General features: G+C 43.0%; 1 pseudogene; it reads right to left on the bottom strand.

Moving 5' to 3' along the window:
- Nucleotides 1-4,439: 4,439 nt before the first annotated feature.
- On the bottom strand, nt 4,440-4,557 carry LOC124559962 (annotated as a pseudogene).
- Nucleotides 4,558-12,619: the final 8,062 nt, after the last annotated feature.

Consider the following 12,619-nt stretch of genomic DNA (forward strand, 5'->3'; position numbering starts at 1 on the left):
CAAGAAAACGTGTTCTGCAGCAATCATCAAATTCATTCAGTTCATTCAATTATCTTTATTTTTCAATTACTTGACATCCAATAATAAAATATACAAACAGAAAGAAGGCTTCGCCATGAAAAACAGCTTGGAGGAGACCATGGCAGAAATTTTTGTAAGTTATGTGGAAAATAAGAATTTCTTCAAATTCCCTAGTTTTAAACAAAACGCTGTCTACTTTAGACTCTCTGTACAAAGAGCAAGAAAATGACATCAATAACTTTTCCCGAACGATAAGTACTATGCACTCAAGGATTAATTTCACAGTTGAAATAGAAAAGGAGAGCGGTATAACTTTTCTACATATGAAAATAACAAAGAAAGGCAATAATCACTCGTTTGGTAATCACCAGCACAGACAGCAAATGCATGCCAAATTTTGCCATTCTCAGTGATACAAAAAGCATTCTATAATTCGAGGACCTGTCGTATGAAACGACGTCCTTTGACACAAGAGGAAATATATAAGTAAGTCAACATCCTTAAACAAATAGCCTGTGCTAATGTATCCAAAAGTAAAGAATAAATGAACATTTATTAGAAGACCAAAAAGCGAAAAGAAACCGTGGAAACAAACGTCAGATCTAAGACAGCAATAAAACAATATATGTCGCGATGAAATATAAGGGAAAAGTATCACAAAAACTGAAAATTATTTTAGCAAATCCTATGTAAAATTAGGCTTTCAAACTAATTACACACTGCAAATTCGTCTTCGCCATAAAATTGGCCAGAATCAAAGTAAATTTTCAAATTCAGGGGTTTGTAGAATTACATGTGATGATCGCACTTCATTTATATTGGGCTGACGGGAGATAATTTGGAACAAAATTTAAAAACACACATATTCCCTCAATAAAACTGCAATTGGTAACCATTTAGAACAGGGCTTCACAACATAAGTGCTTGCGGAGCAAGCTGTGAGCTGCAAGGCGCGAGCACGGAGCAGCGCGAGCACGCTACCCCCACTACCCGGCCAGAGCGGAGAATGGGGAGAGTCACGTGGGGTACACAACAGCTGCCGCCAGTCGATGTAAATCCGCGGCCACCTGCAGGGATATCACTCACGAATTATTACTGCGACAAATGAAACAAAGGAGAATGTACACGTGCCACATAATTTTATTAGCTTAGTGTATGCCTCTACCATCTGTAGACACTGAAACTAAAGAATTCCACGACAATCCTATATTTTCAACACTTTCTTCAACACTACTTAAAATATCACCTCCGGTTGTAGTGTTCTTCATGGCTACTACATCGAGGAGCTCCTCCCTTACCTGAAGATCTCTATTAACCCCTCTAATAAATATGGCAAGCTGCGCTGTTCCAGTGATATCAACACTTTCGTCCAGAGCTAGAGAATACGCCATAAAATCTTTACAGATATTTGCAAGCTGGCTCTGGACGTCGTCTGCCATGTCCTGTATGCGACGCATAATGGTCATGTTAGATAATGGTACAATCCGAAACTGTTCAACTTGAGATGGACACAAATGTTCCGCTGCAACTACCAAACATCCTTTTATTAAATCGCCATCAGTTAAGGAGCGCAGGGATTTTGCTAAAAGCAAAGCAATTTTGTAACCCACTCTGAGAGCTGCCTCAGTTGATTTTTCTTCGTCGTCCAGATCTTCTTCGGATAGCTTCCTTTTAAGTTTAATAACTTCCTGTGCACGATCTGGTCAATCACATTTTCCACGTCCGTAGTCTTTCGCGTAGTACGACATATAATGTCGCTGCAAATTAAATTTCGTAAAAGAATTCAGCGTTTTGTGACATACGAAACATTTTGCAACACCATCTTTTTCAGTAAACAGATACAATTCCTCCCAATGGGGGTTGAACTGCGAAAGCATGGTTGGGGTTACACAACGGCGACTTGACATGATTCTTAACCAGCGAAGTGACTGTTAAGATCATAGTATGAAAGCTTTCACGACCGGACGACATATCTTCTGGTAAAACTTCCGGGATGTAAGGTCGTGGTCCATGAAACTCTTCAGCTCCTAACGTTTCGTCCAGAGCTGCGCTGGACATCTTCAGAGGGGTGTTTCTCCTCCGGTGAGTCTTGCCGACTGACGGGTCGGACGTCTGAGAGCGACTTATGTATCGTAGAAAGTGGGCGTGACCAGAGTTACACGTGATATGCAGAGATAACCTTTGTCAGAGATAAAACTTAACTATCGATCGTAATCTCGTCACGGATAAAACTGTCTAGCAATTCTGTAGTGCTACTGTCCAAATATCACTAAGTTTCATGGTCTCTTCTTTCCGATTAAAATTATCCCTATGTTTATATATTTCAATTGCTTCTCTACAAAGCCGTGGGTAATAGTTCGTCGTCGTAGATAAAAGTTTTGTTTCGGAAAACTTCACTTGATTTCCTGGCTGAAAAGCGTGTTCTGCTACAGCCGATTTATCTGTTTTTCCTAATCGGCAAAGACTTCTGTGTTCTTTTAACCGTGTATTTACGCTTCTTTTTGTTGTTCCAACATAAACTTTACCACATGTACACGGAATTTTATATACGCCACTGGCTGATAGACGAGCGCGTTTATCTTTTACAGACCGAAGAACATGACAAATTTTCTTCGTTGGTCTAAAGACAGGTCTAATATCATGTTTACTTAAAATCTTTCCAATCTGATCCGTTACTTTCTTTATAAAAGGGAGAGAGACTGTATTCTTCCATCGTTTTTCGGACTTGTCCTTAAGCTTTTTGTTGTTTGGGTGCAGAATTGTGCTTACTTCTTTCTTTGAGTAGCCATTTTTCTCAAAAGCGTGCTTCAGATGTTTTAATTCGTCGTCTAGATACTCCGGCGTGCAAATCCGTCTGGCTCTGTCAACGAGACTTGTAATCACACATCTTTTTTGTTTTGGATGGTGGTTAGAGTTTTTATGTAAGTATCTGTCTGTGTGCGTTATTTTTCTAAAAATCTGTTGTTTCAAGCTTCCATCCGTCTGTCTCATAACTAAAACATCCAAAAACGGTATTTTATTATCATTTTCTCTCTCCGTGGTAAACTGGATTCTTGGATTTATATTATTAAGGTAATCAAAAAATTCGCCTAAGGCTTCTCTACCATGTGGCCAGACCACTCACCGGAGGAGAAACACCCCTCTGAAGATGTCCAGCGCTGCTCTGGACGAAACGTTAGGAGCTGAAGAGTTTCATGGACCACGACCTTACATCCCGGAAGTTTTACCAGAAGATATGACTGTTAAGAGCTGATCGTAGTACTTTAAACGTTACACAGTCGGCGCGAATTCAATAGGCAAGCTGCGGCCCTATTCAAACGTGCGCGCACATTTCCCCTCCCTCCCCTCCCTTCCTTCCTTCGCGACCTTGCACCTGCTCGCGAGCACGGGCCTGAGCAGACGCGAGTACTCGCGCTCAAAACCGTCCAGTTGTTAAGCCCTGATTTAGAACATTCAAAACACAGAATAAAGGACATGGTAGATAATAAAAGACTTTTTGCACCCCATTCCCAAAAGCAGGTACGTAAGCATTTTGGCAGTAAGAGACAGCATCCTGATCGCGTTCTTAACGAGCAAAGTGTTTTCATCCAAAGTCTTATTACGAAATATTTGAAGAACTAATTTCCTCACAGTTCAGTTTCTAGTGTGAAGAGTAGTCGTGTACCGTCGAAGGTTTGGAGAGGTCAGCAGTGCCATCGTCATTTATAGATCTTCGTGAACACGTGATACACGGGGCTGTACTCTCTGCTTCCTGCAGGAACGTACGCCATCTTTTAGCACAACAGGAACTACAGCCAAGCGAAACTACCATGGAAATATGAGTCGCCCGCGTCAGCTGGTGACGACCGCTGCACTTCACTACCTTTGCACTATAAATTACACTATCTCTTAATTTATTTTATTGAAAAGATCTTGATAGTTATTCATTACTTGTTACTTTACATTCCTTTTTCTTCCGACTGCCATTTTTGTAATTAGCTGACGTTTTCAGAAGGAGAGTGATCTCTACATCAGTGTAAAAAAGATCGTTCATTGCCCAGATCGCAGTTACTAATTTCAACAGAGTTGTGTTGCCATCTGTAAGAGTTACAAATACCTAACAAGGTTTATAATTATCATATGTAATTTCGAAAAATTGTTAACTTAGTTTTACATACCATCGGATACGTGAATTAAAAAACCCCTTCATGTGGCACATTGCTATTTTAAATCCGTCCGAGCAGGCCTTGGAAGGACCAAAGGTACCGACCGGCCGCCGTGTCACCCTCAGACCACAGGCGTCACTGGATGCGGATATGAAGGGGCATGTGGTCAGCACACCGCTCTCCCGGCCGTATGTCAGTTTACGAGACCGGAGCCGCTACTTATCAATCAAATAGCTCCTCAGTTTGCCTCACAAGGGCTGAGTGCAGCCCGCTTGCCAACAGCGCTCGGTAGACCGGGTGATCACCCATCCAGCTGCTAGCCCAGCCCGATAGTGCTTAACTTCGGTGATCTGACGGGAACTGGTGTTATCACTGCAGCAAGGCCGTTGGCACATTGCTATATGGCCATTGAAAATGTGGAGGTAAATTGTGAAATTAGAAATACTACGTAAAAGAAAGCGCTAAAATAGTTTATGGTGGCCTACACGTCATAGAATAAAGTAATGTTTACCTCACAGAACAGACACTCCCAGACCGTAGTAAGTACAGTAAAGTAAAAGACATAACTATATCACCAAGGTACAGAAATCTCAAACAAAGAAGACAGAGCACATCCACTGCTGTCAGATCTGTGTATGTTGATAACCTGCTCCGTACTGCCGGAAAGTAGTTAAAAGAACTACTTAATACTACAATGTACCACCAGGTAGTAGCACTCTCTTACATCGTTACACAAATGCACGAACAACATTAAGCTATATACAAAGTAAATCAGTGTGTTCACATCAATAACAAGCTTATAAAATTATTGCAGCTCTATAGAGCGCGCATTAATTTTGTTCCGATTATACTGATCACAAAATATTTAGTGACTCTAAGTTATGGCTGTTGATATATTTTCCGGGATGTGAGGTCGTGGTCCAAGAACTTTTCTGCTCCTTACGTTTCGTCCAGGACTGCGCTGGACTTCCTCAGAGGCGCTGCTCCGCTGAGTCTTGCCGACTTTGAGGAAGTCCAGCGCAATCCTGGACGAAACGTAAGGAGCAGAAAAGTTCTTGGACCACGACCTCACATCCCGGAAAGTATATCAACAGCCATGTCACCCGGTCGTGAAAGCCTTTATTCTACGACTCTAAGTTACACCTTCATTATGTTCCGAAACGTGTGCTAGAATCCTATATTTAATCATTTCAAACATGTATGGCAGTTTGGATTCATGTTATTTTTACGTTGTCTAATTTGTAGCAGCGCAACAGAATAGAAGGTATATCGTGTTTCCGTTATAATTTCTGTCCTTTGTTCTAATCTCTTAATGTAGTAGCTAGTAATGTATTTTCCTTTATTTCTACTACTGCATAGACTAAAACGGTAATTCTGCTCCAAAAACATTTCGATCAAGACAAATAAAAAATTATGAAATGGCTATAAGTGCAGCGGTTTCTAGTGCTTTATTGATTCACATCGTATCGCTGTAAGCTACACTTAACCTCAAATGTAAACCCATGCATCCCCCAATGAACTGCCGGCGCATCACATGTGATGACAGTAGGAATACATGGTCCAATGTACCGCACCTGAGAAATGACATTTAGAATTAACAACATATTCAATGAAACTTGTGATTTAAGCTAAGGAAAACTAAGCATACTGAATGGCTGTCACTGCGTAAATATACACTGACGGAAAAAAGTCTCTACACCAAGAAGGAGTTGTGCGACGTGAAAAGAAATCTGGCAGAAGTGTTTCTAACCCTCAAAGATAATATTTATTCAAATTTCACGCCTGTTGCATAAGAGTGGCAGTAGTAGTCCCACTATAAGGATGCAAATCAGGTTTGCTTTAAAAAAAAAAAAAACACTGTAATGGTAGTGAGCGTTAGTTACCTTTGAGACTGGATGTGTTGAGTTGATGTTAGTCGATAAAGCCTTTATGCGACAAAGACGCCATTATCAACACTCAGTGAGTTTGAATGAGGTAGTGTAATAGGGCTACGAGAAGCTGGATGAGTCTTCTGCATTATTGCAGGAAGAGTTGGCAGATATGAAGCCACTGTTCGCGATTGCTGGCAGCGGTGTTCACGAGAACGTATGGTCGAAAGAAGACAGGGCTCCGCACAGCACTGGGACTGCCGAGGGAGAAGACCATCGTGTTCGCCGTAAGGCACTGGCCCACCGTACGGCCTCCGCAGCTGCAATGCGAGCAGGCAGTTGACTCCACAGTGACACAACGAAGTGTTAAAAATCAGTTACTTCAAGGACAGCTCCTTGCCAGACGCCCTGTAACGTGCATCCCACTGATCGCAAGCCACAGTCATTAGCGACTTCGGTGTTCTCAAATATGAGCTCATTACATGATAGGGTGGAGGTCTGTTTCGTTTACTGCTGAAAGCTGGTTCTGCCTCTGTGCCATTTATGGGTGTGTGGTGGTTAAAAGAAGACTAATTGTGGGCCTGCAACCAGCCAATCTGCATGCTAGACACACTGGACTTATATCTGGAGCTACGGCCTGGGGTGCGATTTCGTATGACATCTGGAGCACTCAGATGGCGATCCCACGCCACCTAATTGTAAATTTGTATGTCAGTTTAATGATCCGAACTGTTGTGCTTCTATTCATGAACAGCATCCCATGTGTATTTTCCAACAGAATAACGCTCGCCGACATACCACTGTCGAAACCACAGACCTACCCGATTAGCAGATCTGTCTCAAGTCAAGCACATACGGGACATCATCGGACAGTGTTATCCACAAACAGCACTAACCGTCCCCACATTGTCCCACCAAATGCAGCAGACATAGAACTCCATCCCACAAATTAACGTTTGTCACCTGTACGACACAATGCTTGCACGTTTTCATGCTTTCATTCAACACTCTAGCGGTTACATCGGTTATTAATGTACCAGCATATCACATCTGCAATTGGTTATCTCGCGCTTTCACTAATCTGTGATCTTATAATGTTAATCAGTAAAATATACCACCTAGACAAATATATTTCCGAAATTTCATTACTCTATATGAATTCTTTTTTGGGGTTGCTATTCTTTTCCGTCAGGAGGATTTTCCAAAGTAACGATAAGTAAAATTCGTGGCGGATTTTCAAAGGAAGAAAAAAGCGTCCTGATCGACAAGTAGTGACCTTGAAGTGGCTGAGGAAAATTAAGACATTGCTCTCGAGTGGAGCATGAACCCAGACACCTTGATCCAGCTACTTGTGCAAGTTATGCCCTACGGCGTCCTGATTCTGTGGGAACTGCTGCACTGTTACAGAGACAGTTCTGTCACTGACGCTGTTCCTTTACACTGTCGCCAAACCAAGCACCCAAAGGTGCAGGAATACCGACACAGCAGAAAGATGAAGCTCCCATGCCATGGACAGCCCAGGTACCTCATGTTCAGGCCGAGGTTCTGTTATAGCTTGAGTAGAAGACACCAGCGCTATAGTGCAACAAGCACGGCCCAGGCTCGTGTTTATATTCCTTATTTTCATCTAAAGGCATCACAATCCGCCGACATCCTGCTATGAAGTGGGACCTATGATGGTCCGTAGTTTCCGTGTCTGCTGATCTACGAGTTCCATGGGTCTACACGTTTTCTCTTGTGGACTTAGACGTTGCTAGCCGTGGAGGTGTGCGCCTAGTGTCCAGTACTGGGGAACTGGTGCTCTATAATTGGGGAGGGGGGGGGGAGTTAAGCATCTAGATCGTGACTGCATGAGTGTAGCTATCTGTCAGCTCCCACTACAGCAGGCAAACTACTTGCTGCCTAAACTGTTCGTGTGGGTAGTCTCTGTTGCTGGTGACTGCTTCTTTTGCAGCTAGTCTACGTCGTGGGCCTGCCTGCCCTTGTTGCTATTCCCGAGGCTCCTAGCTCGCATTGGGCTATGTCTGTGACGCAGCGCGTCAGCTTTGTAGAATCGGCGGCCTTACAGCCTGCCTTCAGCTCCGAGCGATGTGTTGGTTGCTGCCTACATCAACATGCATGCACTACCATTGCCCTGTGAGGATTGGCTGTCTGGAGTGACGTCACACAGACTGATGTGTTCTGAATAATAAACGTCTGGTTTGTCAACAATGTTGCACTGGCGCCTCATCGGGCATCTAGCATGCACCCACTGACAAAAGCACTCACCCCCGCCGTTAAATGGTGGTTCGCCGACATCCTGACTTCGACCAGCCCATACCATCACCATGACTGTAACGGCAATTGAACTTGTCCTTCACAGCATTATCAGCACCTTTCAGAGTTTTAAGGGGACATTGTATGTGAAATTCGTTGAAATTCGACATTTTTTGTTTTCTACTCCGTAATGTACTTTTGACTTTCCTAAACATCTTTGGTATATAATACATTAAAATCAGATAATTGTGAGACCTTCAAATAATATTTTGAATGTTGACGTGTGACTGTCAAATTTCACGGCTGCGCAATACTGCCACACTTGAGCAGTCATATCTTGGCAACTACGCAGTCTAGAAGGCTGTGAATTGCTTTGTTTTGCGCCTACTGCTACGTCTCAGAAGTTGGCATTACAAATAAACTTAAAAACCAAGCTGGGTAACAACACTGTCTGATGGCAAGACAATAAAATGTGCTTGAAGACTAATGGACAAAGTAATTCATGAATTACAGGAATAATATGGGAAGGCCATTGGAGATAACTGTGACAATTTGGAGAAGATTAAAAGAACTGTGTGGAGCACTTTCTTTCATCGAATATCAACCGATGAAAAGCCAAGTCATGCTTTGTGTCCACCTCCACCAAATACTTGGTTTAAATATAAGCAAGCTGAATTTTCTGGCACGCTGCATGAATTTACACATAAACATTCTCTTCCTTTGTCAAATCCTGAGCTACTAAGGAAGTGTTTACATGAGAAGACCCAGAAGGTGATTGAGTCCTTTAGTAACGTTGTGTGGTGCCGTGTGCCTAAAAATGTATTTGTTGGCCTTCTGACTCTAAAGTTATCAGTGTCTAATGGTGTAATAACTTTTAATGGTGGGAACTATGAAAGACATAAGGTTGTGGAGAAGTTAGGGGTAAGTTTTGGACAGAACACAGCTAAAGGACTGGATGAACTGGATGAGCTTCGTGTACGTGAAGCAGAGTTAGCTGCTCAGCAAATACCAAAAGAAGCAAGAAAGAAAAGGAGGAGGCAAGCACTGGGCTGTTGTGACACTGAAGAAGACACAGACTATGGGCCAGGGCAATTCTAGTGCATAAGAAACGGAGAGATGTGAGTCTATATAGCAATTTGTAATAAAAAAATGTTTTAAACCTCAATATCTCTGAACTACATTTTTTGCCATAAACGTCCCGTTTCCTAAAAAAGTACTGATGGTAGACACATGAAATTTTCACAGCATGCCAAGTGTCAGATGCAACACATATGGAACTAGAATAATTATAATATCTTGAATTGTTTTGTGTTTTTATCTTCATTTATTTACAAAATTCTGTCAAAAGTTGAGGGTTTGAAAAAAAAAAGATAACATGCACCAAAACACAATTTTAGTGATAATTCTAGTTCAGTGTATCGAGAAATGTGCATTCAATAATTATGTAAAATTGTAAGTAGGTGTCTTAATAGCTTACCAAGATAATTGGTCACAAAATTCGATAATTTAACATTGGCGGCATGGGACATACAATGTCCCCTTAAAGTGGCTTTATTGTGAGATTCCATTAGTGCGGCTGGCCGAATCCTACTACATCCAGATCTCAGGAGGTTTCAGAGGTAGCAGTAGCTCGGTGACGTGGAACATGGGAACATGAGGGCAGGCACAATCGTCGTCAAGGTCCCAGTCGACGACATATGACCTCCACAAGGGAGGATCACCACATTTTGCACCAAGCAACCGGTCCATCTACATCTATCTACACGGATACTCTGCAAATCACATTTAAGTGCCTGGCAGAGGGCACATCTGCGCCTGCCAAACAAGAACAAATAATAAGGTCCCTGCTATATTCAGTTTCATCCTGTACCATTGATGGGAGACTAGAAGCAACCAGACTAGGAAAATACTGTACCCTGAGTAGGTTACCGTTAACACCACAGTACAAACCGCTACATTTGAAGTAGTGTCATGACCAAGAAGCATGGAGTACTGCTGAAGGGCGTCGTATTTTGTTCATCAGCGGATCACAGTTCTATATTACACGGGATCACCTCCTTGGCAATCATGGCGGAGACCTGGGGAGAGATTCCATTCATACAATGTTTTGGGAAGTTACAGCGGTATCATTGCTGGTATGGAGCCATCGGGTATGACTTCAGGCGGTAGTCATTGAGTGAACTGTGATGGCACGAGGGCACATTGTTGACATCCTGTATCCTGACGTTTTTTCTCCCTTGTGACGGTACCACGGCACCATTTTTCAATAGCACAATGCTCGCCCACACATGTCGCATGTCGCAACAAATTGTCTTCTTGTTGTGGAGACATTCCCAGCTCGCAAGATCGCTACACCTGTCCTAGATAGAACATGTGGGAGTCCAGCTACGACGTCAACTTTATCCGAGTGCCGGTATGCAGGATATCAAGGACCAGTTACAACAGTTGTGGGGCAGCCTGCTTCAGGAGAGGATGCAATGGCCTTATGACACGCTTCACAACAACAAAAATGGTTCAAATGGCTCTCAGCACTATGGGACTTAACATCTCAGGTCATCAGTCCCCTAGAACTTAGAACTACTTAAACCCTACTAACCAAAGGACATCACACACATCCATGCTCGAAGCAGGATTCGAACCAGCGACCGGAGCGGTCGCTCGGTTCCAGACTGAAGGGCCTAGAACCGCTCGGCCACACCGGCCGGCTCTTCACAACAGAATCAGTGCACGCATCAAGACCAGAGATGTGCAACGTCATACCGATAAGTGACCTCATAATTCAAAGATCCACGTAAATTTGACTCGATTCTGGAATCAGTGAAATAACACTGCATACCCTCACAAACCAAGAAACATGATTCCTTTTGCTCCTCTCCTTCTGAGGGCTTTTTTGTCAGGCAGTATATTGTAAGACATATGTTGCAATTCTGCTCCTAAGTGGCCGAGCGGTTCTAGGCGCTACAGTCTGGAACCGCGCGAATCCTGCCTCGGGCATGGATGTGTGTGATGTCCTTAGGTTAGTTAGGTTTAAGTAGTTTTAAGTTCTAGGGGACTGATGACCTCAGAAGTTAAATCCCATAGTGCTCAGAGCCATTTGAACCATTTTTTCTGCTTCTAATTTACATCTGGGGGGAGTTCAAACAATATACCAACGTAGTAGAGAGAAAATGTACTACAGGAACGAGTTAAAAATCAACTTTGCTGTTTAGAACAGTTATAGTTGAGGACGCAACAGAAAGAAAGAAGAGAGAGATCAGTAGCTGGAGCACAATGTTTTAATAGTGCCAGGAGCTTTCTGTTTTAATAGTGTCAGTCTTGTCCCTATCAGTGTAATTGTTAAATGTTTTAATCATAGGCTAAAGAGCAGCAAAGTGACCGCTACCAGCCCGTCCTTTATTGGCATAATGAATATAAAAAAGAGATGAAACAGATATCCACATCGTTCACCGCTTTATATGACGCCATATTGCAACGGTGCCTTTACAGATTGCAGCGGAGGAGCCATTACCATACTGGAGTGAAGGCTGCCTGCTCCGTACCTGACCACAGGCCTTCCCGGGCGACGGTTGGCCGCTGGCCGCTGGCCACCGGACGTTCGCGACCCCCTACTGTAGGCAGCAGTCACTGCGGCCAAGTTTGGGCATCCTCTTCCCGCGGAGGTCGCGAACTGCGCTGTAAATCTGCGCAGCGTCTCTCGTGGGCCCCTCAGCGTAAATAAACGCCATGCACTTGGCCGGGTCGCCTCAGTAAATATTCACGCCTGTCTGGCAACCACACACGCATTCACTGCGCACTACAAGTCTCGTTACCTTTATAGGGAACGTATAGACACAGCAGGAGCAACAAATTTGTCCATTGTGGTCATTTGACTATACATAAAGCAGCGACTGCTCAACAAGTTTGAAACTAACAGTTTGTACCCCTCGTGGCCTACAACATTGCGAAAGTAAATTAAATTCTGTGATAGATCAACTGTGATTTCATTTTCGTGCTCATTGAAAATACTATCAACAAACAGGACAAACAATATGGTTCACTAAAGGTTTCGATAAGACTTCTGAATGCAATGATATTTCTCCTCTTTATGATTCTCAGTCACTCTACCTTGCCGTACATGTTAGCTATATCTTTAGATACACTGCTCTTAATTTAAGGCAGTCCTATCAGTGAGCTATCCAATTTTATACAGATTAAAATTTTGGTCTACAGCAGCAATGTAGTATTTCACGAGTCAGTTTGAAGTGCTAAATATACTCATACAAGTACAGGTGTCCTTCAATGTCCTGATTGTTCCACGTACGGCGTCGTAAGACGGTAGTGGAAACGGTA

The sequence above is a fragment of the Schistocerca americana genome, chromosome 1 (genome assembly GCF_021461395.2).
Source record: "Schistocerca americana isolate TAMUIC-IGC-003095 chromosome 1, iqSchAmer2.1, whole genome shotgun sequence".
Classification (NCBI taxonomy): domain Eukaryota; kingdom Metazoa; phylum Arthropoda; class Insecta; order Orthoptera; family Acrididae; genus Schistocerca; species Schistocerca americana.